Here is a 26,038-nt window from a genome sequence, read left to right on the forward strand (position 1 = left end):
GAAGGAGTGTGCCGGCTGTTACCAAGGACTAATCGGGCACAAAAGTCCCCTGCAGGGATTGCAAAAGACAAACCCCAGAAGGGGAACCTGCAGAACAAGATGGGCCGCTATACAGTGAGTGCCCCTCCACCCCCTGTCACGTCGCGGGAGACGGCGGTGCCCTGAATGGGCGCTTCCTGAGAAAAGCAGAGGATATCGGTCACAGACATTATGAGTGGCATAATGGACTCCAGGTCCTCGATGGAGGCAAAGATGGGTGGGTTGGCCTCGGAGGTGTCTTTTCTGCGGCACGATCTTCGCAACATGTCCTCATGGGTGGGCAATACGGAGCAACGTATATCGAACAACGAAGATGCGCTCAAGAAGATGTTATGTTATGTTATGTTAAGAAAACGTGTAAAGCGCACGGTAACCCAAAGGTATCATGGCACTGAGAGCGAGGGAGAACAGTCTGGCAATACCATCTAAAACAGGTAGGTCTTCAGGGCCTTTCTGAGCGCAAAATGGTTAGACAGATTTTTTAGTGGAAGCGGCAGGTCATTCCACAACTGGGCCGCAGCCACCGAAAAGGCCCAGCCTCCAATTCGAGAGCGGCGGATAGACGACACACACAGCAAGCCAGCCAAAGCCTATCGTAGTGTCCGATTTGGGAAATAATGGATACATTTAGCCCGCAAATATTCAGCACCTATATCGTGCAAGGCCCGATGGACCAAACAGAGTGCCTTGAACTTAATGTGCTGGGCCACAGGCAGCCAATGCAGGCAGTGCAAAACTGGCATGATACGTGCCCCATACGGGGATCCCATTGCCACTCACACGGCCATATTTTGCAGGCGCTGTAGCCGCTGGACAATGCCATTAGGCTGGGCTAAATAAAGTGCATTACAATAGTCCAGGCGACTCAGGACCATAGCCGCCACCACAGGCGGCCTAAGATTCACGGGTAAGAGGGGAAGCACCTTTCTCAGTATCTTCAGATGAAAATGGTGAGCTTTAAACACAGCCGACACCTGCGCATCCATAGAAAGCGTAGAAGAGATGATCACTCCTAGATTCTTTACTGTAACAACCGGGACAGTGAATGGACCAAAAGAAGAAGGCCAGAAGGATGACACCCATAGTGTAGGGTCACGGGGAGAGCCCTACGCCAAAACCTCCGTCTTGTCGCCATTTATCGCCATTTAACTTCAGCCAATTGTGGTTCATCCAATCTCCCACAGCTGACAGGCACTGATTCAGGCACAATGACACCTCAGTCTGCTCAATATCTAAACAAATCAGGATCTGAGGGTCATCTGCCTATGAATAGCACCTGATACCAAAGGAGCGGATGAGACACACCAATGGCCACATATAGATATTAAAAAGAATAGGAGACAAGGTGAAGCCTTGTGAAACCCCACAACCAAGTGAAGAGAGACATGAGAAAAAAGGAGGGAGTGAGAGTATTTGGGTTCTGTCAGCTAGAAAAGAGGCAAACCAGAGATTCCCACCTGAGGTAGGCGGGCCAGCAGGATAGGGTGGTACACGGTATCAAAAGCCGCAGATAGATCGAGTAAAACCAGAGCACCAACGCCTATGCATCAACCAGCCTAGCTATATCATCCTGAACCTACAGCAAAACACTCTCTGTACAACTACCAGGCCTAAAGACCGACTGAGCGTTGTCAAAAAGTTCAGGATTCCATAAAAGATGACAGTAGTGTTGAAATCAGGGAATCCAAGAGTTTCACAAAGAGAGGTAAGAGTGAAATAGGGCAAAAATCTGAAGGAAGTGTAGGGTCTAATGAAGGGTTTTTTAGAAGGGGAATCACTGTCTCAACCGTCAGTTCCAGGGGGATATAGCCCATCTGGTAGGAAGTATTAATGGCCACCGTAATCTCACTCAGAATATCCGGGGAGATATCCTTCATTACTGCAGAATCAGATGGGGACACCAACTTAAGTTGGTGGATGGCGGTAGAGATCTGAGACTGTGCAAATTTAGGAAAAAGAGATCACCCTGCAGGTGCAACCAGGTAATTTGGGAATGATGGTTCCCTCATAGGGGGAAGATGCCATCCCCTCTGATATACCAGCTCGAAGGGTCACAATTTTTGTGGTAAAAAACGGAGACAGAGAGTCACAGAGTTCCTGGGATGGATTCACCATAGGCAAAGGATTAGGTGTAGATGTCAGTGACTTCACCACAGTAAAAAGTGCTCTGGGTTTACAAAGGGCTAACTCGATTGTCTGTGCCAAATATGATTTCTTCGCAGCCACAATCGCCACGGAATAGGCAGCTGCACAGGCTTTATATTGGGATCTAAGACCGGGATCGTAGGCTTTCTGCCATTTCCGCTCAGCCTGTCTTAGCTCAAGATGGGCCGATTTAAGCTGTTCAGAAAACCAGGGTTCAGACGGGAGCCTCCGTGGCTGAATATGCCTTAGGGGTGCCACCTCATCAGCTGCTTCTCACAATGAGCGGGATAGCACATAGAGGTCGGCCTCCAGGGCAACACCTCATTTGGCTCTGATTGAGGATACAAATGCCTGAAGATCAGCCGAGCGCCAGCTGCGCTGCCAGACTCTAGGGGAAGATTCTTCAGTTTCGTCAGTGCTGCTTTAAGAAGAAAGGTCACACGATGGTGGTCAGACCACAGCATGGGCTCAGACTGAAGAAAAGTTAATTGTGCTTCTTTGGCAAAAACCAAGCCAAGCATATTTCGAGCTTATTTGTAGGTTCTGAGACAAATTGCTGAAGGCCCAAGTCGGCCATTCTATTAAAAAAGAGGTCCATCGCTGGAGCCCGAGGGCCATTAAATTTCAAATTAAGATCCCCCAGCACAACAAGGTGTGCACATTTAATTTATACCTCAGCCAATAAGTCTAAAAAGGGTTCAAGAACTCAGCATACGATCCCAAAGGACGGTAAATAATTAAGAAGTGGCCGGTGTAATGTGTCAAAATAACACAACTCAGCAATTGCGTTTCCATAGCCATAGAATGTGAGAACACCAGATGAGTAACCCTTAAATCAGATTTAAAGATCAAAGCCACCCCCAGTCTGGGAAGAGGCCCGATCAAGGTGAATAATTTTAAAATCAGCAGCAATGGCCTGTACGAATGCAGGTGCTGAGCACTCATGTAACCAGGTCTCGGTTAAACGCAGCAGATCTGGTTTTCGATCAGACAAAAGGTGATGCACATCGGCGGCGTGCGCTGGAAGCGAGCTGGTATTCAGCAGCATTGCAGATAGTCCTGTGATGCTCTGAGCATGAAGGGGCACCAAATACGAGCTTGATGTCATAATGGGAACAGGACAAGATCTCCAACCACATGGACATTGTGTGTCAGGAGGCGCTACGTTCAAAAGATCCTGCCTAGAGAAATGTACAGCTCCATCCAGCATGTCCGTAGCACGGACGGGCACAGACAGGCTTGCCTTAAGCGCGTCTTTGGGCGCTGTAGGTGTGCCTGCTGTGCCCGTCTGTTGCAGGCATTCTCACCAGCACATTTATGCAGAGAGAGAGAGAGGCAGCAGCTGGGCACACACAAGCGCAATGATCACAGAAATAGGACGGGCTCGATTCCACTCGGAATCACGAGTCTGGGGCTTGAAACACAGATCCAATGCCAGAAAAAACAGAAAAATGGAATTAAAAGCAATCTAAAAGCCCTTAAAAATAATATGCACTAATGTCAGCAACTCAAGTAAGGGCCTTTAAATTGGCAGTCCTTCCGGATCAGCCTCACCTCTCACGTCTGCCTCCACGTCTCTCCAGCACATTTATGGAAAGGGAGAGAGAGGCAGCAGCTTGGCGCGCACAAGCGTAATGATCATAGAAATAGGACAAGCTCGATTCCACTCGGAATCACGATTCAGGGGCTTGAAAGACAGATATAATGCCGGTAAACACAGAACACATGCAATTAAAAGCAATCTAAAAGCACTTTAAAATAATATGCACTAATGTCAGCAACTCAAGTAAGGGGCTTTAAATTGGCAGACCTTCCGGAACAGCCTCAACGCTCACTTGAAAAGGCAGCTGGCATCGGTATCGCAGAAGCTTAGCATCCTAGGAAACGGAGCTGAGGATAATGAGGGCAGGTCCCAACGCAATAATCTGCGCATACTTGGGAAGAGGAGGGGGGGCCCAGTATGGAGCTATTTCTAGACCGCTGGCTGACAGACCTAATGGCACCCAAAAGGCTCTGTAACATCTTCTCAATAGAACAGGTTCATCTGGTCCCAACGGGCCGCCCAGTTCCTGGAGAGCCTCACCGCACTGTGATAGCGTGTCTGTTAAATTAGGACACTCTCCTAAATATGGCAAGGTTGACCAGCCCAATCATGTATAACGGAAATCAGATGTTTTTTTTTCCCAGATTATACAAAGGAGGTACAGCGGGCCAGACAGTCCTTTGACTTTGTTAAGAGGAAGTTGATGTCGCTCAGTATTAAATATGCACTTTTCTTCCCAGCTCTGCTCAAGATCTTGGCACTGGATGTAGATGCACATGCTGTCCAGGGCTGGTCTCTGGATCACTGAGGTACCGGGGTAATCGGAGCTGTGACCGAGAATCATCCCCAGCCTTGTTTGATACACAAGGGCATGATATATGATATGATATGATATGGCATTCGTAACGCGCAATACACAAGTGTTTCAAGGCGTGACGAGGCAAAGAAGGGGGAACAGAGGGAGGACAACAATCTTACTAGACCAAGTGACATTGTGATCGTGCAAGTGCAAGGTAGAGGGGAGGGGGAAAGTACCAGGGGAAAGGGGAGGGGGCAGTGCTGTACATGGAATCAAAACAATAACAATAAGTGCGGCCAGTAGGTGGCAGGTGCAAGGGTAAGTGCAGACAGCAGGTGTCCAAAAGTGCAGGTAGGGGGACTGATACAGTCCCAAGTGCAAGAGTTGCCAGGAGGCAGTGCGGGTGAGCAACTGGGCGAGCAGGGACCTGGGCCCTAAATCTGAGGGTAGCCAGGTGACCAATGCAGTATCAGATAGGAAATCAGCAGGGGAGAGGAAGAGAGAAGGCAGAAGCAAAGAGGAAGGTCTCGGGTGCTTCCAGAACTGGAGATGGTTCTCCTCCAGTTTCAGAGAGACAGGTCATGGCACAGCAGTGCATCCGCTGGATAAAGCAGGTAGAGGGCAAGCAGGTAGCGCTGGATAATCCCAATGAGGATTCAGCCACCCTTTCTCTTTCTCCCTGAATTAGAGGGATTTTTGTGGGGTTTACTTCTGAAGGGTGGTTCTGCCTGGATAGGAGGGTCTGGATCAGCTATCTCTTTCCTGGCAATGGAATATGGAATCTTGCAGGGTGAGTCTGAAATATCTGGATCTCGGGATATTCTGCAGCTGGAAGTCTGGAAAGTCAGTCCTCTGTCTCTCTGAGCCTCCACCTTTTATAAGGCGGATGACATCACAGGATTTACTATGGGGGCAGACCTTTGGCCTGACATGCCTCTAACAACTGGATTGATCAGGGGTGGCTGTCACCACCTTCCTGTCAGCTTGTTGGACTTCAGGGACATAACAACAGTTTTATGGTGTGTGCTTTACAATGTCCACGGCCATCCCACAGTTACATTTGGCAAAATCAGTTATGCCCGAAAATGCACATTTTTACAGTTGTGCTTTTGAAAAATCACATAGGCAGATTTGATATTTTACACTGAATCTGTCATTCCAACTTCCAAATTTCTACAATGTTATTTAGTAATTCTAATAATCTTTCACAATTTCTAGTGGGAACCGCTTCACCTAAAATTCTACAATTTTATATATGTGTACATATTATCATAGAGCATGTTTGCATTAATGTTCAAAGTTGTACCATGTATACTTTACCTATTAATTACATTTTCCTGCCATTTGTGTCCCCTACATGCTAGGGAAAGCTACAATGTCTTATTTTAATGCCACAAAAATTACATTTGAACTGTTAAAATTTTGCATTATGGCGTTTTACTGTTGCAGAAATTGTCTTCCAAATAAGGGCATTCTTCCCAAAGCACAGCCAAATGTCGGGTTCTAGCCAACCTTAGTTCAGTATTGCCATGGAGTTGCCTTTGACGCTCTTTAGTTTGAGTTGAGGGGAGTTGCTACCAGAAAGTCACAACTATGTGTCCTGGAAATCCCTTGTCTCAGGCTGGAGCACTGCTGCTTTGTCTGACGAGGGTGCAAGATCCTCCACCCTCCACCCTTGCCTATTCATAGGCCCTAGGGGTTGGTCCACTTGGAGGGAGGTAGATTTTGTTCCCAGGAAGCAAGATCCTTTGAAGCAAGGCCTGTAAAAAACTTGTTCTGCTGGGCCTCACAGCAAATGTATTTATTTTTCTTTCCTGGACCAGAAAGCCAGTCTGTTGGAATTAAATATCCTATATATGTTTTAAAACAACCGCCTATCACATTTCTATGCAAGGACCGGGCCTTAATTCAACAATTTACTTTTAAACAGACATTTTCTTGTTTGTAAAAAGCACCATTTTACACATGGTTAATTTTCCTTGGCTGTCACTTTACAATGCGGCCTTCCTCTCATCCATTTTCTAAACCTTTGCACAGCCCCAGTCATGTTTCTAATGCACAGTCATCTGTTCAAATAAAAGGTAATTTGAAACTGACATGAGCTAGGAGAGAGAGAGGGCTTTTTGTAAAGAGTTTATCTGTAAGATATTTTGTTGCAAAAGTAAAGCGATTTGCATATGGCTTGGATTGAAGTTCTTTGTTATTTCACAGATCTTGCCTGACACAGCCTGTCCTTCAATGAGAAATGCTCCCATTTGCTGGGGCACAACCTGAATATGGATGGACGTAGCTGGGTCTCACTGGAACCAAGCTGTGTACTGTTGAAAAGATGGACAGGGCATCAGTGCGCAGTCATTTTAAAAGGCAGAATATTTTCTTTTTCAGTGAAAAGTTTTGAACTGGCATCATAGCAACACTGCCTTTGACTTCTTTTCTCTGGTGCAAATGAAGAAAATACTGGCAGCAATTCTCGGGGTGTTAATCTTGCCCCATGTGTCGCTGGTAAGACAGCGCAGCCATTATTTTGGTGACTGCAAAGCACAGCTTTAATGCAAGGCGATAGTGCTCAACAGAGCCAGCGCAGCCGTACTGCTGGTGACTGCTGAGGTGCGGCCTTCTGTAGTAGGGGAGTTCTGCTGGGCAGAAAAATGTACCCCACAACATCAATATGGGGTATGCTTTCCTTTTCACTCACTGTGGGTAAGGAGAGAGCGGATCAAGGTCGATTTCTTCTGGATTATAGATATTCAGTGAGGAGTCTCATAATCCCACTCGAGGAGTCACAGGGTCCCCTCCAATTTCCAGCCAAGACTGGGATTATGATTTTAAGTTTGAACATCTAGGGCCTAATCTCCCCTACAAAGTGGAAAAAAAAACATGCAGTACTTGTCCAAAAGCCGAGTGTCTTTGAGTTGCAGGAGACCTACCTTCTTAGAAAAGATCACCCTAAATGTAAACCCAGATTACACCCTCATATATACAAGAGCCCCACTGTTAATAAGACATCTGGTATAATTATTGCTCTGATTAAAGGCAGCCCCTTCAAGGTTTCTGATTTCAAAACTCACACGGTCGCTACATCATGATTAAGGGGCTCTGGAAGCAAGGGTACCTAATCAATATTTAACTTATTTTATAGTGTTTCGTTTATTATGGAAGAATGGCACCTATTTAATGTCTCCCAACCAACAACATTGGACAGGAAACTGTCTGTTTAGTCAAATAAATATATTGTTTTATTAAAAAAACAAAAGGGTAAAAACTCAGATGGTCCCCTAATTCACAATGCTGGGCAAGTCTAGACAAAACACTGCCATTGATTTCAGACTACAATGAAAAACAAGGTACTAATGCAGTCTGCGTTTCTACTTCTCACTATTACATTTTCATCAAAACATAAAACCCCAGGTTGCTTTCCAAATGTGCCTAAACAACCATACCCACATAAGCAAATATGAATGTTTTTTCTGTATAACATGTTCAGGTATTTTACAATTCAATCAGCATCATAACATTTACTTTCAATTTAAAAGTTTAAATCAAATGTATGAAGAAAATCAATTGTCAAACAAAAGTAGCATACAAAAATTAGAGTGCAATATTCTATTGGGCTGTGCAAGAAAATTCTGTTAAAACATACTCATTTTTGAGTCAGAACCTACAAAATCATGTGGCTTCAATTTATCTTTTGGGACTGAAAGATGTTCCTATTCAGAACACACAAACAGAAAGGTCACTGTGCTTGCATTTTCAAATTGCGAATATGTGAAAAGGAACATTCAAATGGTTTTGCATATTTTTTTCAACAGAGAGAGACGTGTATGGAATTAAACACTATGAATAACAGGATTCCAAAATCAAAGTTCCTATCCAAGTTGTCCCCCACCACTTTGCATTGTTGAGAAAAATATTTTATTTCATGACATTTAACTATAAAAGAGACGGTTCAGTGCATCAAGTCATTTACATTCTGTGCCAAATTTGCAACTTCATTTCGATCAAAAGCCAAACATTCAAGGGGATAATCCACTTACTAAAACAGACCCAGGAAAATTATCTTTTATTTGGTTAGGTGAAAGAAATGCTCCACCTTTTCTAAGAGTTTTATAGCTTTGGGATTTATATATACATTCAGTGGTCAGGAGTTCACTTACATTCTCAGCTGTCAGTTTCAGTTTTGTGAACAACAATCAACCTCTGCGAAAGATGTTTCAGGGCTCCTTTCTTTGTTGTTGTCCACTGGATGGAAGTGCGAAGGAAGTGACCTTCCAGGTCATCTGGTTCTCTGCAGTCCCTTTGCAGCCAGGTAAGATAGTGTCCCCAATCTTTCATCCTTTTTTTGGCTCATTGTTGGCCTAGTCTTCGTTTCCTTGTGCACAATGTGGTCTATGTTCCATAAGCCAGACTTTAGGAAGTTAGAAAATGACCCAGTCACCTTTCTCCCAAAGAAACAAGACCTTTTTTATTAGAGGCTAAACCCCACCATCTAGCATCATTTGACACTGCACATTTTTTTGGACAGTCTCTCTGATTGGTTTTATTCATTATCTTTCACACAAACAAAGGCCAATGAGATTGGTGTCACACCGGTGGCTGAGACAATTGCAAACTGTGGTGGCTGAAATATTCATATTTTATATAACTCTTTTGGTAAATATGCCACAGTGGCAAAATGACATATTCTGATTTGGGAGAATATGGGGATTCCATGATGTAACTTGTTCTGGCACTTCAACTATAGAGTTATTAATATATGTGAATTATGCAAACAGGGTACATTTTAGCATATTATTTTATATGTGCTCTATGCCTGATCAAGCCAAATTATTTGATATTTTTTGTGGGATAAATGGAACAAGAGTTCTTAGATCTCAGGAATTTAAAATGTGTAATATGTAATTCTTATGTAACATTTTTAACACACGGCTTTCTGCTTTACATTCCAAATTTTGAAATACATGTTTCACATGTGAAGGCTGAACACTTTAGCAGTAACCAAACATCTATTTTAAATGGCATTAAGCTGGAAAAATGACTGATTAATGGTTTCTTCTGTGCATTTGTTTTATTTTAAATGATGCTTTTAAACACCATGTGCACAATATGATATTTAACCTTAATAGTACCATTTCAAAAGGCCAATGGAGCTCTCTGGGCATCCGTTAAGCAAAACATAATTATCCTGACAACAAATCATCATTTGTCTAAGCAATGGTTTTCTCAAGATTAGCTTCAAATGCAAGGCCACCAATGGATTGTTTTGCAAGGCAACATATTTGCATTTTGATGTATTTTCTAGGTTGATGACAAGACTCATTGTATTAAATAAACAATGCTGTTGAATGTATGTTCCAAGCATTGTTATCAATCATTCAAACTTCCAAATATTTAATTCAAAATAAAATAAGCTCAATGAACCATATTATTCAAACAAGGACCTCAAATAAATAACTACTGTGATCATTTCTAAAAACACAAGATAAAGAAAAAAACTGAAATTTCGTATAACTACAAGCATGAACTTTGGATTAAAAATTGTTTAAAGGAAATGTTTTTTGATAAAGGCTGCCTTAATTTATGACCTCAGAGCTCACATAACAGTAATTGATTTTATGAGTATTACATATACCAATATTATCCTACACTTTTCTAAAGTCAAATGTTTTCAATATTGGGAGTAAAATCTTTTTTTGAATATCCGTATGCACACAGCAGAAGAAGAAAAAGTACGTTTGTTTCTACATAACCAGGGCAAAAGGTACAAAAGGGACAAACATTCTTTCTTATTCCGTGTATTTTGCTAATACCTCTGACATTTTTGTGGAGTCAGATTTCTTTGCCCTTATATTTTCTTTATTATCTATCACACAATCTTGTTTGTGTCATTTGAGCATTTCTGTCCAACATTAATGTTTGAACAGAGTCTGTGACATTTCTACTTTCTTTTCAGCTAGTAAGAGCAGTCGTTATTGTAATAATTGATGATCATTAGTGGCATATGTGTCTATCCATTAAAATTCACTTCCTGGCATGGTTTGATCATAATATGGGGCTGCTAAAGCAGTGTTTTAGTGTGAATCACCAGCAGTGTCATGTGGTATGAACAATACAGATGGAGGATTCTATCTGCTACTAATGGAAAGCTACAACCAAGTGTGAGATGGAAAATGTGATGCTAGCCGTCCTTTGGATGGTAGTATTTAAGAAGGAGCTCATTGCTCCACTTGACTTGGTGAACAAGGGTTTTCTTTATTTTAGACTTTTTCTTTCCATTGCAAGTTATGTGAGTCTGGGACCGGTGTGCATAATGTCTGTGCCCTCTCTCTGCAACAAATCTGTTTCACTATATTTTGTTGAGTGTTCCTTACTTTTCTTTTAGCTCACATTGGATTTGTGTGATGAAGAGTCCAATGAGAACTTATTTGGGATTTTCGGTGACTTATATATCAAGTCCTGCTTGGAGAATGGAGAAGACAAAATGGTGAGAGACTCTGACTGTGATGATATACATGTTTCCTGTTGAATAACCTCCTTTAGGAGGTCTCCTTTGTGCCAGTATGTGCTCTGCCACAGATATTTGGGCTTCTTACTCCCTGTTTCCTCTACTGGAGCATTTTCAGAGTCAGCAGATGCTAGCTGAGACTGCAGCGTTTTGCCACCTTAAGACGCGAGGGCTCCCGAAACGGCTCTGTGCTCTGGCTTGGATAGTCCGGGCGGACCTTCTGTGCTGGGAGTGATGGAAGGGGTTTGCCCACTGCAGGGAGGCTCTCATTGCAGCACAAGTGACCCAAGGTGTGAGTGAGCCCTGTGGAGGGAGATCTGCTTCCTTGACATTCGTGGTGAGGTGCATAGGGGAGGTTTTGAGGTAAGAGTTTGTGGGCATAGCGGTTAACTTGGACTGGTGCACACAGCTGATGTCCTACTGCAGTTTAGAGTGAATCCCAACTTTGAGGAGAAGCGTGAGGTCCCTGCTGCATCTGTCTCCTGGAACCTCATATCTCCCTTACCAACTGGAGACGCTGCGGACCACTCCACCCTCGTACTTGTGCCTTAGGGCATTCCCTCTCTTGCTGCTGGAGCAGCACAACATCACATTTTCAGCGACCTGTGGGACATCTCATGCACCTGACTCGTGTGCACCTGTTTTGCTGCTAGGCTGCCTGGTGAGTTTGTAATGCATTGTGCAGTTTCTCCATCTCTCTCTCCCTTTCCATCTCTCTGCTCTCTCCCTCCATGGTGCTGTCCATCTCCCCCATTTACTTTAACTGCTACTCTATCACCTATCCTACCTCTCCCTCGAAGCCTGAAAGGAAAACGTTAAAAAAAGATCTCCTGGTCTATAGCCACTGACATCCTCTTTGTCGCTCCCGCCTTGGACCTATGGCCTCTTTACATGGTCTCAGTCCTCTCCCCTTTCTCTTTGTCGCCCATTAATGGTGGAACCAGATGGGGGGTACTCTTGGCATACTTCCCATCCTCTAGGTGCATCATGAATGTCTACCAGAATGACACTGTCATGGCCTAGGGCTCTCAGCCCTAGCTCCTCCTTCTTGATAGGTGTCTTCCATCTCTCATCAACTTCCTCCCGTTCCCTGCCACTCCTCCTTCTGCCACCCCCCTGACCCCTTCATCTCCACTGACGGGCATACCACATTTATGTACCCCTTTTCGGAAGACCTTCAAAGGTGGCAACCAGCATCACCTAGCTTCCCTCAACTCTCACCCTGCTATTAAACACTCCTCTGACATCTGTCTCGTCCTTGAGGACTTCAACCTTGATGTCCTCGCTTTTACTGAGAAGTGGGTTCACTGCCTGCTCTGTCAAGGTTTTTGAAACTCACCTCCCTGAGGGCTACACGATCCTCTCTAAGCCCAGGCCTAAACGGGGTGAAGGCGGAGTGTCCCTGATCTACGCTGAATGGGCGCCTGTTACTATCATACCCACTCAGACCTACCCCTCCTTTGAATGCCTTGTCTGCAGGCTTGGTGTCTCTTCAATCCTCTCGCTGACTCTTGCCACCATATACAGGACCCCTCCTCCAGCCTCCCTCTTCCTTTTGGAGGTGTTTGACCTCACCATTCTTCCCTCCAGCCTGACACACTCAGCCGGACACACCTTGGATGCTCTCATCTCAGCTAGCATCCTCATCTCCAACCCTCACTACACCTCTCTCCTGATCCGACCATGCTCTTCTGTCCTCTCACCTGGATCTCTTCTGTCCTCTCACCTGGATCTCTCGGCAATGCGGGGGATAAGCCTCTCCCCGCATTGCCGGTTTCCTTCTCTGTCATTCGACCAGTGTCCGGACATTTCATCGAAAACAATTGGTCGACAGGACATTTGGTCGACGTAATTTCATTGAAAACCAAATGGTCGAATTTTTATTTTTATTTATATATATATTTTTAAGGTTGTAGTTTAGGGAAAAAAGGGTTTTTTACAAAAAAAAGGGAGTTAGGGGGGGACCCCCCCAAAAAAGGGGTAAAAATAAAAAAATAAAAAATTCGACCATTTGGTTTTCGACCAAATTGGTTCAACCAATTGTCCAGTCGACCAATTTTTTTATCAAATGTCTGGTAACCATTCAACCGACGAACCAAGTGTCAGTTGCTGCTTTTGCCACCACTTTCATTCCCCCTCCCACTACAGCCACTGACGCTCACACTGACACAGCCCTTGTTAACCTTCACCTCTCTATCTCCAACACCCTGGACATCCTTGCCCCTGTCATGAGGATCTGCATGAATCCTGCTTCCAAGCACAACACCTGGCATGACTCAGACCTAGCCTCTCCGAAAAGTGCAGAGTTGGTGAGTGGAAGTGGCTGGCTTTAGGCGCATCCTCTGACAGACTGACCTACCGCCTGCTCCAAAGGCATCACAGACTCTCCATCCACTTGAAGAAGAAGGCCCATATCCAAACGGCATCTCTGGGGCCACTAATAACGCAGTGAAATGTTCGGAATTTACAAGGAATTCACCAATCCTACTGCAGTCTCCACTTCTCCTCTGACATCCCTGACCCTCTGCACTGCACTGGCCTCCCACTTGATAACCAAAACTCAGGACATCCTTTCCTCACTCTCCTCTTCACCCCGCCCTCACCCGCTCTCAAGCCTCCTTTGGCCCCCCTCTCAACTCCCCTCCTACTCTCCTCTTTCTCGCCCATAGCACCGGCGAGGTCTGTAAACAAGTCCTCTCCATGAAAGTCTCCTCCAAACAGGTGTTCCCTTGTTCCTCCAGAACTATCAAGGACAACATTGTCTCCCTTGCTCCGGCCTTGGCTGATTTCTGCAATAACTCCTTTTCCACTGGCTCCTTCCCTCTACCCCTCAAGCACTCCCTGTGCACCCTCGCCTCAAAAAGCCTTCTGCTGACCCCTCCTGCCCGGGTAAATACTGCACTATCACCATTAGCCCCTTCTTGGGCAAACTCTTGGAGAAGCTGGTCATGTCCCAACTGATCCACCACACTGAATCTGTTAGTTGTCTCCATGACCATAAGTCTGGCTTCAGAGCTGCTCTTCTGAACACCCATAAAGTCTTGCTCTCAAATATCAATACCAACTCTCCTTCCGTTCTCATCTTTCTTGATCTTTCCTCTGCCTTTGATACACTCAATTATGCCACCCTTATAAATCGGCTCTGTGATACCCTTGGCATCACAGACCTGGCACTGGACTATTTCACATCCTTCCTCTCTGACCGACTTTGACAGGTTCAACTGTGCCCTTTTCTCTCCCCGTCACACTCTCCACCTGCGGTGTCCCTAAAGGCACTATCCTCTCTCTCTCTGGCTCTTCAATATCTACCTTGCCCCTCTGGCCCACTTGATCTCCTCCTTCTCTCCTCACTTCCTGTGTTATGCAGACAACACACAGCTCTCCTTCAAGCTTCCCACCACTGCCTCCTCTTCTTCTTCTCTAATTCCTGACTGTTGGACTGATATTCAGGCATGGTGCGCTGCTAATGATCTCTGCCTTAATGCCAGTAAGACATATACCCTTCTCATTGGGACCACAGCTACCTCCTTCCCTCCTACCCTCTGGCCATTCTCCATGGGTCCCCACCCCTCACCCTGTTGTGAGGCAAACATCTTGGTACCATCATCAACTCCTCTCTCTCCTTCTCTCCTCACATCGCAGACCTTGCCAAGAAGGCCCACTTTCAGCTGCACCTCCTCAGAGGCATTCTCCCTTTCCTCACATTCCTCCAGAACTCAATGTCTCCAGAGCTCTGGTCCTCTCTAGGCTGCACTACTCTAACAGCCTCTTCCTCAATCTGCCTTTATCCTTTCTTCGCCCCCTTCAACTAATCACAAATTGAACTGCAAGACTTATCCTTGGCCTTAAGCCCAGGGACCACATCTCTCCTGCCCTAAAATCTCTCCACTGGCTCCTGGTTGCTGCGCGGATCAAGTTCAAGAACCTAGCATCATTCACAAGGCTTTCTGGGGCTGGGGACCCCACTACATCCAACTCTCTCTCTCTAAATACCTTCCTGCTAGAGATCCTCGGGCTTCTAGCTACAACCCTCTTCCGCTAGAGCCTCCCAATGGAATGGCCTTCCTGGCACCTTCAGGAATGAGCCGGATCCCCTTAAATTCCAGAAGCTCTTCAAGACCCTCCTTTTCTCTTCTTCCTTCTCTTTCCCCCTCCCCTGCTAATCCCCCGTCTGCTTCTTTTGACTGGCTGCTTGGTTCTCTCTGAGTCCTACAGGGCACCAGGCCCTCTTAGCCCTGTCCAGCCCCTTCCGTGCACTTAGCATGTGGGCCCTCACTCCCTGCATTCCCTGGCACTTGATGACCTGACCTCTACTTAGCACTCGCCTAGCCCCTGGGGCCCTCTTCCCCTGCTCCCCCCAACGCATTTGCACTCTCTCCACTCTGCCCTGCACCTCCCTTCCCACCTTAGCCTTATTGCATTCCGATCGGTCCTCCCCCACACTCTCCTCTCCCCTGCACTTCTTGTTACTGCACTTGCACGATCCGAATGACTGAAGGCCTAGTAGGACTGTTATTGTTATTGTTTTTCCATGCGCCCCACCCCCTTTTTTGTCTTGTGGAACCTTGAAACACCATTTGATGTATGGGCTCTTTGAAAATATCCAATAAATAAAATAAAACATACAAATAAATGAACCCAATCATTTAATCAGACACATAACAACAAAAAGCAAACTAACTGTGTCCAGCCATGAAACTAGGCAGTATGATTTTGGGACTGCACAATCACCCTTTTTATATTTTGGTATAAAGAGAGCTCTTCTCCAACTCTGCGATATCCATCTAGTAGACCAATTAGCATTAAAAACAATGAGTAAAGAAAAGTCAACTAGGATAGCATCAGGCCAGGGCTTTTATAAGCCACCTGGGCATTAATGGGTTCAATTACTGCCCTCAATATAAACCTAGCATCTGCACCTTGCCTAATTACCAGGGAATAGTTTGTATGTTGAGAATCAAACTCACAATATATTCCTACATTAGAGTGAACTTCCTGATAATATTGTGTCTGGACCTGGGGACTAATATTAGATTCCCTGTACATAGCAGAAGGTGTATCCAGTGACTGTGACACTAGTAACCAAAATGTGCGGGAATTATTCAATAGCGCATCATCTGCTATCTCCTTTAGCTTCCTTATCGGCCATAGCTTTTCTGTGGCCTTACAGATATTCTTATATGCAAAACTCCTTGCTTTCACTTAATATAAGTTATATGGATTGCTACTCTTCTTGGATGCCCCATAAAAAATGTGCAACTCAGCTACTAGATAGCCATCAACCTCCTTTTCTTCACTCACCAACAGAGATCTATTAGACTCTCTGACAAAGTTTTGACAGATTCACTGGAATTTTTTCACAAGAAATATGCTTCAATATTGAACCCCAAATTGAACTGCCTCATTTATTCTTTTAGTGTGAGGGGCTAAATGACCAACTTTGACCGAACACAAGATTTATTTTGTTGCTAAGCCAGATAAATACCCAGCCATGTGGACCTCTTATAGGCCTATCAACCTGTGTAACTCAGGTTTGAAATTATTGACTACGGTATTAGCATCTTGTAATTAAGCGATTATGCCTCACTTGATTTATGCGAATCAGTCCAGTTTTATTAAATGCAGACAAACATTTGATAATGTCTGCAGGGTTGTCCATCTAATATAATAATTCAAACCTAATTGCCCCAAAAAGATCGCTTTTTGCAAACCTAGCCAATCTTAGAGGAAGCTTGGGTTAAACACTTTACCGACCTTTATGTGAAAGCTGGGTTAAATGAGAACCCTGTGTTCTCGCAGACCAGCTGGAAGGGGGCTTTTAAGTAGGAACTCAACGACATTACGATTCTGATAAAAAGGAGTAAGAAATCAAAAATGTTTCAGGCCCTGATGGCCTTCCAAATTTGTGCCTTAAATCAAACATAGTTGTTTGGTCTAAACTATTGTCAGTATTGTTCGCAAATATTTTGATTAAAAATGAGTTCCCAGAAACCTGGTCTGTTGCCACTATAATTGTTATCTTTAAAGGCGGAGATGGATCCTCACTCTTGTTTTACAGACCCATCTCATTGTTGGATGTTTCAAATGCATTTTTTGCTAATATTTTGCTGAAGGAACTCCAAATTTGGGCACGGGACTCCAAGCGCCTGGACCCATTTCAGGCTAGGTTCCGGCAGGGCATGGGAACCTCCCTAAATAGTTTTGTATTGGAATTACTCTTATGCTAGTCAAAGGTACAAGGTAGATCTGTGTTTTTGGCGTTTTTGGACATTAGCAAGGCTTTTGACCATGTAAACAGGGCCTTGCTATGGAAATGTCTACAAGAAAATTGCTGTCCACTTCCCCTGGTGGGGATTTAGGAGGCTCTGCATGTGGGCACAAGGATTAAAGCAAGATTAGATGCCCACGGATCCTATACACCTTGAATAAAGACAAACAGGGGTCTGCGCCGAGGGTGTGTGTTGGCACCTTTCCTCTTTTGTTTCTATATCAAAGGAATTTTGGATCATTTGAGCTGCATAATGACAAATCCCCCTAGGCTGGGTGAGTTTAAAATCCAACATTTATTGACACCGATTGGCTTACAAACAGCCTTGTACGTGGTGGAAGAATCTTTATGAAATGTGGATTTGTCAATAAATACAGTAAAATCCAAAGTATTGGTGTTAAAGGGAGGAAATGAAAAATGCAGAACTTTTTCTTAGAAGCTGATGGGCTGTAGCATTGAAGTGGTAAATAAGTTTAAATATCTTGGGTCTCTCGTTTACGATAATGGGGGAGGGCCCGATTTACTGATTGACCTCAAGGCCTAGTTTATGTGGACAACAGCGCAGCTCCACCAGTTTGACTTCAAATTTGGTAGATTCTCTTTCCTCCCAGTGGTAAAACTGTATAAACAACAAATTGTACCAGAATTAACCTATGGAGTACAAACCAGGAATGTATTAATTGACTGGTCAGAATTTGAGCCGATCATCTTGAGAGGGGTGTTACGTCCCTGCAACCAGTACCATTGGTGGGGATACTATACAAATTGGGGCAGTTTCCTATCCAGACCATGATTGATTGGGGGAAGTTGCAGATTTTTTTGAGTATACTGGCACCCCCAGCTGCCTCAATTTATGAGAGATTAAATGCACTCTGGTTAAAAGGTTTGTACAAAGTTTTAACGGATTGGGGGCAGACTGTTTGAAGATAATGCAAACGATAGGGGCCTCAATGGAAGACCTGAGAGCAACAGTTTATTTGGTTGAATAAAAACTTTTCAGACATTTGTGGATTTCACTTAGAGAGAATTTAATGTAATATCAGTGCTTTGGTGGCCACATTGTCTGGACAATCAAAAATTACAATAACGTTGCTCCTTATTTGAAAAAACACCCGTCAAGGCTTTTTAGGTCCCAAATGTTGAGACTCAAATTAAACTTACTGCCAACCCAAGAAGTTCCGGGTAGAAGAAATAAAGTGCAGAGTGTTCAGAGACTTTGCTGGCACTGTCACAAGGAGATGGAGACGCTAACATATTTATGTGTACAATGTCCCGCCTTATGTATGTTGAGGGGTCAAATTGAACGGAACAGGATCTGTGGATAAGGATCCTAAATACAAATGAAATGTCCTTATCGATTCGGATTTTAGAGTTTTTAAAGGCAGCTTTGTAGAATTTAATGGTGTATGGCATATGAGTTTTTCTCTTTTAGAATGCTTTGTATTCTGTAATATTTAATATGGAATATGGGATATGGAATGTTGTTCACATTGATGATGATTTTTACTTTGTGTTTTTTTTAGCAGAAATGAAATTGTCAAATGTCTTTTAAGGAATTGTAAAATTGTTTATCTGTATGTTTTGTGTGAAAAGTACAGATTTGTACTGTAATGCACAATAAAAAAAAGACCTTGCAAAGGTGGGCAGCATTGCTATTTGCCTTAGGCAAGCAAAGCCTCCCCACCCCAGCTATGCTGGAGTACCATGTATAGCAGTGGAATGTGGTGAGGCCAATTTTTGCTTGAGCACACCACGAAAACCACTGGGTGGAATAGGACCAGGTACGAAACAACTTTGCCACAAAGTGTTGACTTGCACTCCTTTGGGGAATTGGGTTTATTGCATCCAGTGCTTTTTTAAATATTTGATGAGAAAGTGCCCCCTCCCCCAAAATTATAGAGACATCTCCCATGGTGCTTTGCCGGATAGAGGCTTTTTAGAAATGAAAAAGCTGCCATCTTTTTTTTCCGATGCGAGCATCAGAAAAGGGGGGAAATTACTATTATTTTTAAATCTGTCCTCACAGTGTCTAATTTGTATTGTTTGAATTGGAACGATTTGTCTCAGATTTGCGCCTGTACTTTTTCTCTTTCACCGACTGACTCTTTTCGTTTTGTTCTGTGCTACCAACCACCTGCCCTACAGGCTCTTTTTTAGATTACCTGGAGCTGTATTTTGGCTCCAAAGTTTTACATTGCCCCAAATTGTTGATTCTTGGAGATTTTGGTGATGTCTCGTTTAATATTTCTGATAATACGGGGGGCGTGGCTAACTGCCGAACGATGGAGACGTAAACCTCCATTGCTCCTGTACCGCCAGCTGAATCCTGCATCCATCCTGCGCATCTACCCAGCCTAGATGGTTTAAAATTCCTCCTACAGCTGTGTGATTATATGCTGCATCGACCCCTGACAAAAACCAGAGCAGAGGTGCTGTACGATCCTGTAGAATCGTAGTTTTGTGGCCGTGGTCTCCGCGCTAAGCAGCACTCCCAAGATGGCCGCCATGAGACCGATGTAAGCAGTGGACGGAGGGATCGAGACGTGGCAGAGGAAGGCAGGCTACAGGGAGGTGTCAACAAGCCTGCCCTGGTGTCTGGGGACCGCCTGTAGCACCGAGACAGCGATCCTCCTGGTGCCTGTGGACACGGGGGATGGGCGAGAGCAAAGAGCGCCTGCCGGCCCTTGCCCCCTGTGCGAGCCGGCGCACGTATTGTGGTACCGGCGCTCCTGACCCTGAAGTGACACTGCACGACCAACTGTGCCCTGGCTGCTCTGTAAGGCTGAGGAGAGCCGGGTGGTTTCCCGTCGCGAGGCGAGGGGTGATGCGACGCTGATCCAACTTCTGCGACAGAGGGGACACGTTTGTGCGCCACTTACTCACCCCCGGCGGCGTCCTTCACACACTGAGACGCGTCGAGGCCTGCTCATCGGGTTGCTGCAGCGACGCAGGAGCAGAGCGACCACTGCCTGATACACCGCCTGCAACGGCGCGTGCGCTCCGCATTGCGTAGAGTGCCTGCAGAGTCATCTACGCCCTGCAATTACTGACACCTGCTGCTCTGTTCCGGAGAACAACTGTGCGGTAAGGAGAGGGGGGCGGCAACGGGTGGGGGCTCGAGTTTCAAGACACTGTCGACCCCCCCGAACCCCTCTTGCTCGTTGGGGTGGCCCTGCTAAGCCCTGGTGTCCCCCCCTGGATCTACGGAGCGGGCTTGGGGGAATCGTGGACTGGGGTAAACAGGCAACTGCGCAACAGGTGGCAGGGGCTCGGGACTGGAAGAACCCACGAGCCCTGTCCCCGGAGCACGGACAAACGGGAGCGCACATGAACCTCAACCCTGCCCCACCCAGTTAAAGGAACCACAACACAACAGATAAGAGCACAAGGCGTGCACTTTGGCCCCTCAAATACACGGAATGTATCTGGTACACAGCATCACTGAGTAAAGGTTTGGTGGGCAACGGAGCGAATCTCTACTGTGCAGAGCTTCCCCCAACACTCCCTATTGCAGACCATATTGCATATATACCGGAACGGCTGTAGAATCATCCCCCGGGCACTGATGGACACTAGTGTACCTACTATATGTGCCTGAAGTGACTACACGGCTCGTAACACCGAGAACTTTGCCTGCAGTGAGAGTTCAGCACAGGAGCACGCGACCACGCGGGCCTGTGCTTCACCTCTGTGCGGAACGAACTGGGCAGCCTCAATAGAATGCAGAGAATTGCATGTTTGTAACTATCACGAAACCGGTAGGCACCCACCGGCTATCACTCATCTCCTGGACTGCATGGGTGCACAGACTGGCGCTCTGCTTCGGGTGGACTCAGTCGGCTACTAGACACAAAACGAGAGGTCCCGATGAGTGGGTGACCCCTGCACCCGGGAAAGAACTGGTGCCCCGAACTGCTGTCACCTCCTTAAGCTGAACAAGGCAAGCACCTACAACAAAGGCGTATTACAAGGTGTTGCTGTACAGTGTGGTGCGACCATTACTGCTTGAGAGCACATGCGTGCAGGTTCATATCCAGGGCAATTCCGTGTGGGTCTCAGTGACTGGTGGGCGCCTCAATCACAAAGTGTCCTTGGATCAATAACACCACAACTGGCGCATATCCCTGGGTGTTCTGCCCACACGTCGCCTGGACTCGGTGACAACACTCCCGGCCAAGCAGCACTATCAGCCTCCTGCCCCGCCGCTGTCCCCTCCCGTCCTGCCCGGGACGAACCCCTGCCAATACCGGACCAGATACCCAGAAATGGGGAAAGATAAACCCAGGAAGTCCTCTACGCAGAGCAGAATTGAACAATATGCTACCATGCCATTGACTCGCTCCCCGGAGAGGCCGCAAATATCTGAGTCAGACTGCATGGAAGAGGACATCTCCCTCAGAAATATAATGAGTGCCATTGCCAGCTCCAGAACTTCAATGGAAAAAAAGATGGACAGTATCGGTGCGGAAGTGTCCCTACTAAGACATGAACTGCAAAAGCTGACTTCACGCACTAGGGAGGCAGAGGCACGAATTTCAGAAACCTAAGTCAGCCTACGGGGGATAAACCGCAATGTGTCCGGCATGATGGCACGCATCAAGCTCCTGGAGGCTAGAGTGGACGATAGCGAAGGCAGATCCAGGCAAAATAATGTTCGCATACTTGGCCTTCCCGAGAAGGTGGAGGGGGACTGTATGGAACTATTCCTTGAGGAATGGCTTGTAGACACATATGATGCGCAATCCTTCTCGAAATTTTTCTCCATCGAACGGGCCCACCGCATCCCAACTGGCAGGGTCACCCCGGGAGCACCGCCGCGCACAGTTATCGCAAGATTTCTGAACTATAGAGTTAGGGATACGGTGCTGCAGCTGGCGAGATCAAAAGGGAAAATCACGTATAATGGATGAAATATCGCCTTCTTCCCTGACTTTACCAAGGAGGTGCAAAAGGCACGCCAGTCATTTGATCCGCTCAAGAAGCGCCTGCACTCACTGGGTGTCAAATACGGACTAATCTTTCCAGCCCAACTTAAGATTTACCATAAGGGTACATCGGTGCATTTCACAGATCCCAAGGAAGCGTGGAGTTGGGCCGAGAGGCACATAGATGGAGACGGGGCACTGGAGGGGGCTGGGGGAGAAGAGAACGCAATAGACCACATCCTGAGCACCCACCCGACATGGATTTGCAACAGCAGCAACAAATTGAGAATCAGCACCAAGAAAACGTATAAGGAGCTACAACAGCCAGTGAAGATGCCTGAAACATAGCATAAGTAATGCAACGGAGCTCACGCTCCATAATGGAAACTAAAACATAAGACATATCTAGGCTGGCGGCCGACCGAACAGCCGCTCCCCAACCAAGGCAACGAATCAAAAGTTAAAGGTTTAATTGGTTGAATGTTTATATTGGGTCCACAGATGCTTCAGTTGGGGGTGGAGTATAGGGTGGGGGGAGTTGCGGATGACGTTTTTCTCTGTTTTCAATGTTTAGCATGCAAAGACACGATGAGTACACTGTACAGATCAAACGCGGTACAACTGCCGCGTATACAAACGAGGAAACAAATGCGTGAATCTACACCCCAAACAGCCAATGGCACCTGAGACTAATTCAACCCAAAGAAGGCTCAAACTCCTGTCATGGAATGTGAATGGGCTGGGATCCAGCATCAAAAGAAGACTGGTATTGCAGCATCTAAATAGACACTCCCCGGATATAGCCTTTCTGTCCGAAACACACCTTGCAGGAAATGTGTATAAATTCTTCCAGAGATCAAACTACTGCACAGCAGTGCACGCTGGTTTCTCCATGGGTGCGAGAGGGGTGCTCATACTAATTCATAAAAGACTTCCGCTTGTGATCACGCACACGCTACAAGACAGAGGAGGCCGCTATGTACACATCCAAGCAACGCTATGGAGCCAAACCCTAGCACTCATGGCAATATACTACCCGCCACTTCTCCTTAATGACCTGCTAACCGAAATTACCCCCATCCTGGCAGCAAACCCTGCAGACACATGGGTGTTAGGAGGGGACTTCAATGAAGTCATGAACAATATCCTCGATCGCACGCACTTGAGAGCCAGGCATCCCACCACCACTACCAAATTGGCTTCCTTCGTGTCAGCATTGGGCCTGTGTGACGCGTGGAGAGACCTGCACGCTGAGGTTCGACAGCATTCTTTCCATTCTGGGGCCCACGCCTCGATGTCCAGAATAGACTACTTCTTCTTACCATGCCAAAATATTCATAAAGTATGCAGCGCATTCTTCCTCCCGGGGGGAACTCCGACCACTCCCCACTGGTACTCGAACTGGAAACAGCAAGACCACGACCTCCCCCCCTTGTGGCGGCTGAACACCTACTACTTGTGGTTCCCGGACCTTCAAGAAAAGATGCAGGCAGCTACTTCCAACTATTTTGATTGAATGCAGGCTCGGTTGACGATCCCAATACACTATGGGAAGCATACCAACCAGTCCTACGCGGTGAAATCATCTCATGGACATCGGCAAAAAAGAAGGTACAATGCGAGAGAATCACCGAAGCCAAAAGTGAAGTCACGTCCAAGGAACTAGATCACATTGCCAGAGACACCACAGAGACGAACAGAGCCCTTATAATGGCACAGAAGAAGCTCCACAATTTAGCCTTAGACTGTGCCAAAAAGGCACACATTGCCATGAAAGCACGTCTGTACAAAATGGGGGAAAAAGCAGGCAAAAAGCTTGCGTGGCTGGAAAAGCACGACGAAGGACAACAGAAGGTGAAGTGCATCAGAACCTCGAATGCAGATCTTGTCTACTCCGATGCGGAGATTGCAGAACGCTTTGCAGAATTCTACGAGTACCTTTACAAACCCCCTATCAACGCTGTAGTCAGCACCATACTGAATGACATTGACCTCCCAACACTTACCACAGAACAAGCCACCACTCTAGACAACAAAATTACGGCTGACGAAATATCAACAGCCATTGCCCAACTCCAAACAGTCAAGACCCCAGGTCCCAATGGATTCCCACTTGACATCTGAAAAAGCTGACCCATGTAGATATACCCACTCACTTGCTCAACATGTTTGAACACTCCCTAGCCAAGGGCGAACGCCCACCAGACCTCCGTAAAGCCACCATTGTAGTGATCCCCAAAAAGGGCAAACCCCCAGAGGAATGCACCTCCTACCGACCCATATCCCTTATCAACAGTGAAGGCAAAATACTAGCCAAAATACTAGCCAACAGGCTACAATTGGTCATTATGTCACTGATCCACCCTGACCAATGCGGCTTCATGCCTCAAAGGTCCACGAGAATGAACATTCGCAGGCTGCACCTGGCGCTGGAGAGAGCACCTGCTTTGCAACACTCACTCGCATTGTTGGCCATAAATTGCGAAAAAGCCTTTGACTCAGTTCACTGGGAGGCCTTATGGACAATAATGCGCAAGATGCAATTTGGGGAGCCGTTCATAAAATGGGTACAAATCCTCTACAACAATCCAACGGCGGAGGTCAGAGTAATAATGGAACCACTGGCAGTCCTTCTGCGGGACACCACCACGTGGACTGGCTTCAGATGGGGGCCGAAAGGGAAGATAGGATATCCCTCTATGCGGATGACCTCTTAGTATACCTGGGCGACCCAGCGACCTCCTGCCCCATGGTCACGCAACTACTGATTAACTATGGAGCCTTCAGTGGACTTAGAGTAAACTGGTCCAAATCTGTGCTGTTTCCGGTAAAAGGGGTAGACTGCATACCAGTATCGGGCTTCCCATTTCAAGTAGAAACCACTCAGTTCCGCTACCTGGGCATTCTAATCACCAATGGGCTGGATAGCTATGTAAAACAAAACTTGCATCCACTAGTTAAAAGATATGAGCAAGATGCAGCCCACTGGCAAGCACTGCCACTGACAATGCTAGGCAGGGCGACGCTCTTTAAGATGCTGGCCCTACGCCTGTTCTTATACATCCTTCAAAACGCCCCTCTCCATATCCCCACCGAAGAGTTCCATAGAATAGATGGAACAACACGTAAACTCCTTTGGGGTGGGAAACACCCGAGAATTGCCCTCAAAACCCTCCAACGCTCAGTCTGGGAGGGGGGAATAGGACTTCCAAACATCCAGATCTACTACTGGGTGACACAGATGGCGACAGTCAATGATATTTTGCACGGAGACCCGTCCATTCCGCATATAAAAGCCAAATTAGCTGCACGACACGGCATGTCCCCGATTGAAAGCCTCTACTGTAAACAGACTCGCCCTCCTGAACGTACGATAGTAGCACATACTGCCCTGGTATGGAAGGAAGTACACAAACACTTAGCATGGGACAACAAAATTACCCCAGTCCAACCCATCTGGAACAATGCTCACCTCTCGAGCCTCAGCAACCTCCCGAAATGGCCAAACTGGGTAACAGCCAGCATACTGACCATTAAGCAGGTATTCGTGAACGATCAGTTGATACAGTTTCCCGAGCTCGTGGCAACATATGGTCTCCCGGACACTGAACACTATCACTATGGACAATTACAACATGCACTCTCCTTACATAGGGCCCAAATGGTGGACATGCCGGAATGTACGCCTATGGAAAGGAATATAGTGATAGACAGTGTGAATAACAAGGTCACGTCTACTATGTACAACGCTATCTCCTCATTTGCCACAAAAGAGCTGCTGAATCTGAAGATGAAATGGGAATGCGATGTGGGCCAA

Source organism: Ambystoma mexicanum, chromosome 13 (genome assembly GCF_040938575.1).
Source record: "Ambystoma mexicanum isolate Mex_15411 chromosome 13, UKY_AmexF1_1, whole genome shotgun sequence".
Classification (NCBI taxonomy): Eukaryota; Metazoa; Chordata; class Amphibia; order Caudata; family Ambystomatidae; genus Ambystoma; species Ambystoma mexicanum.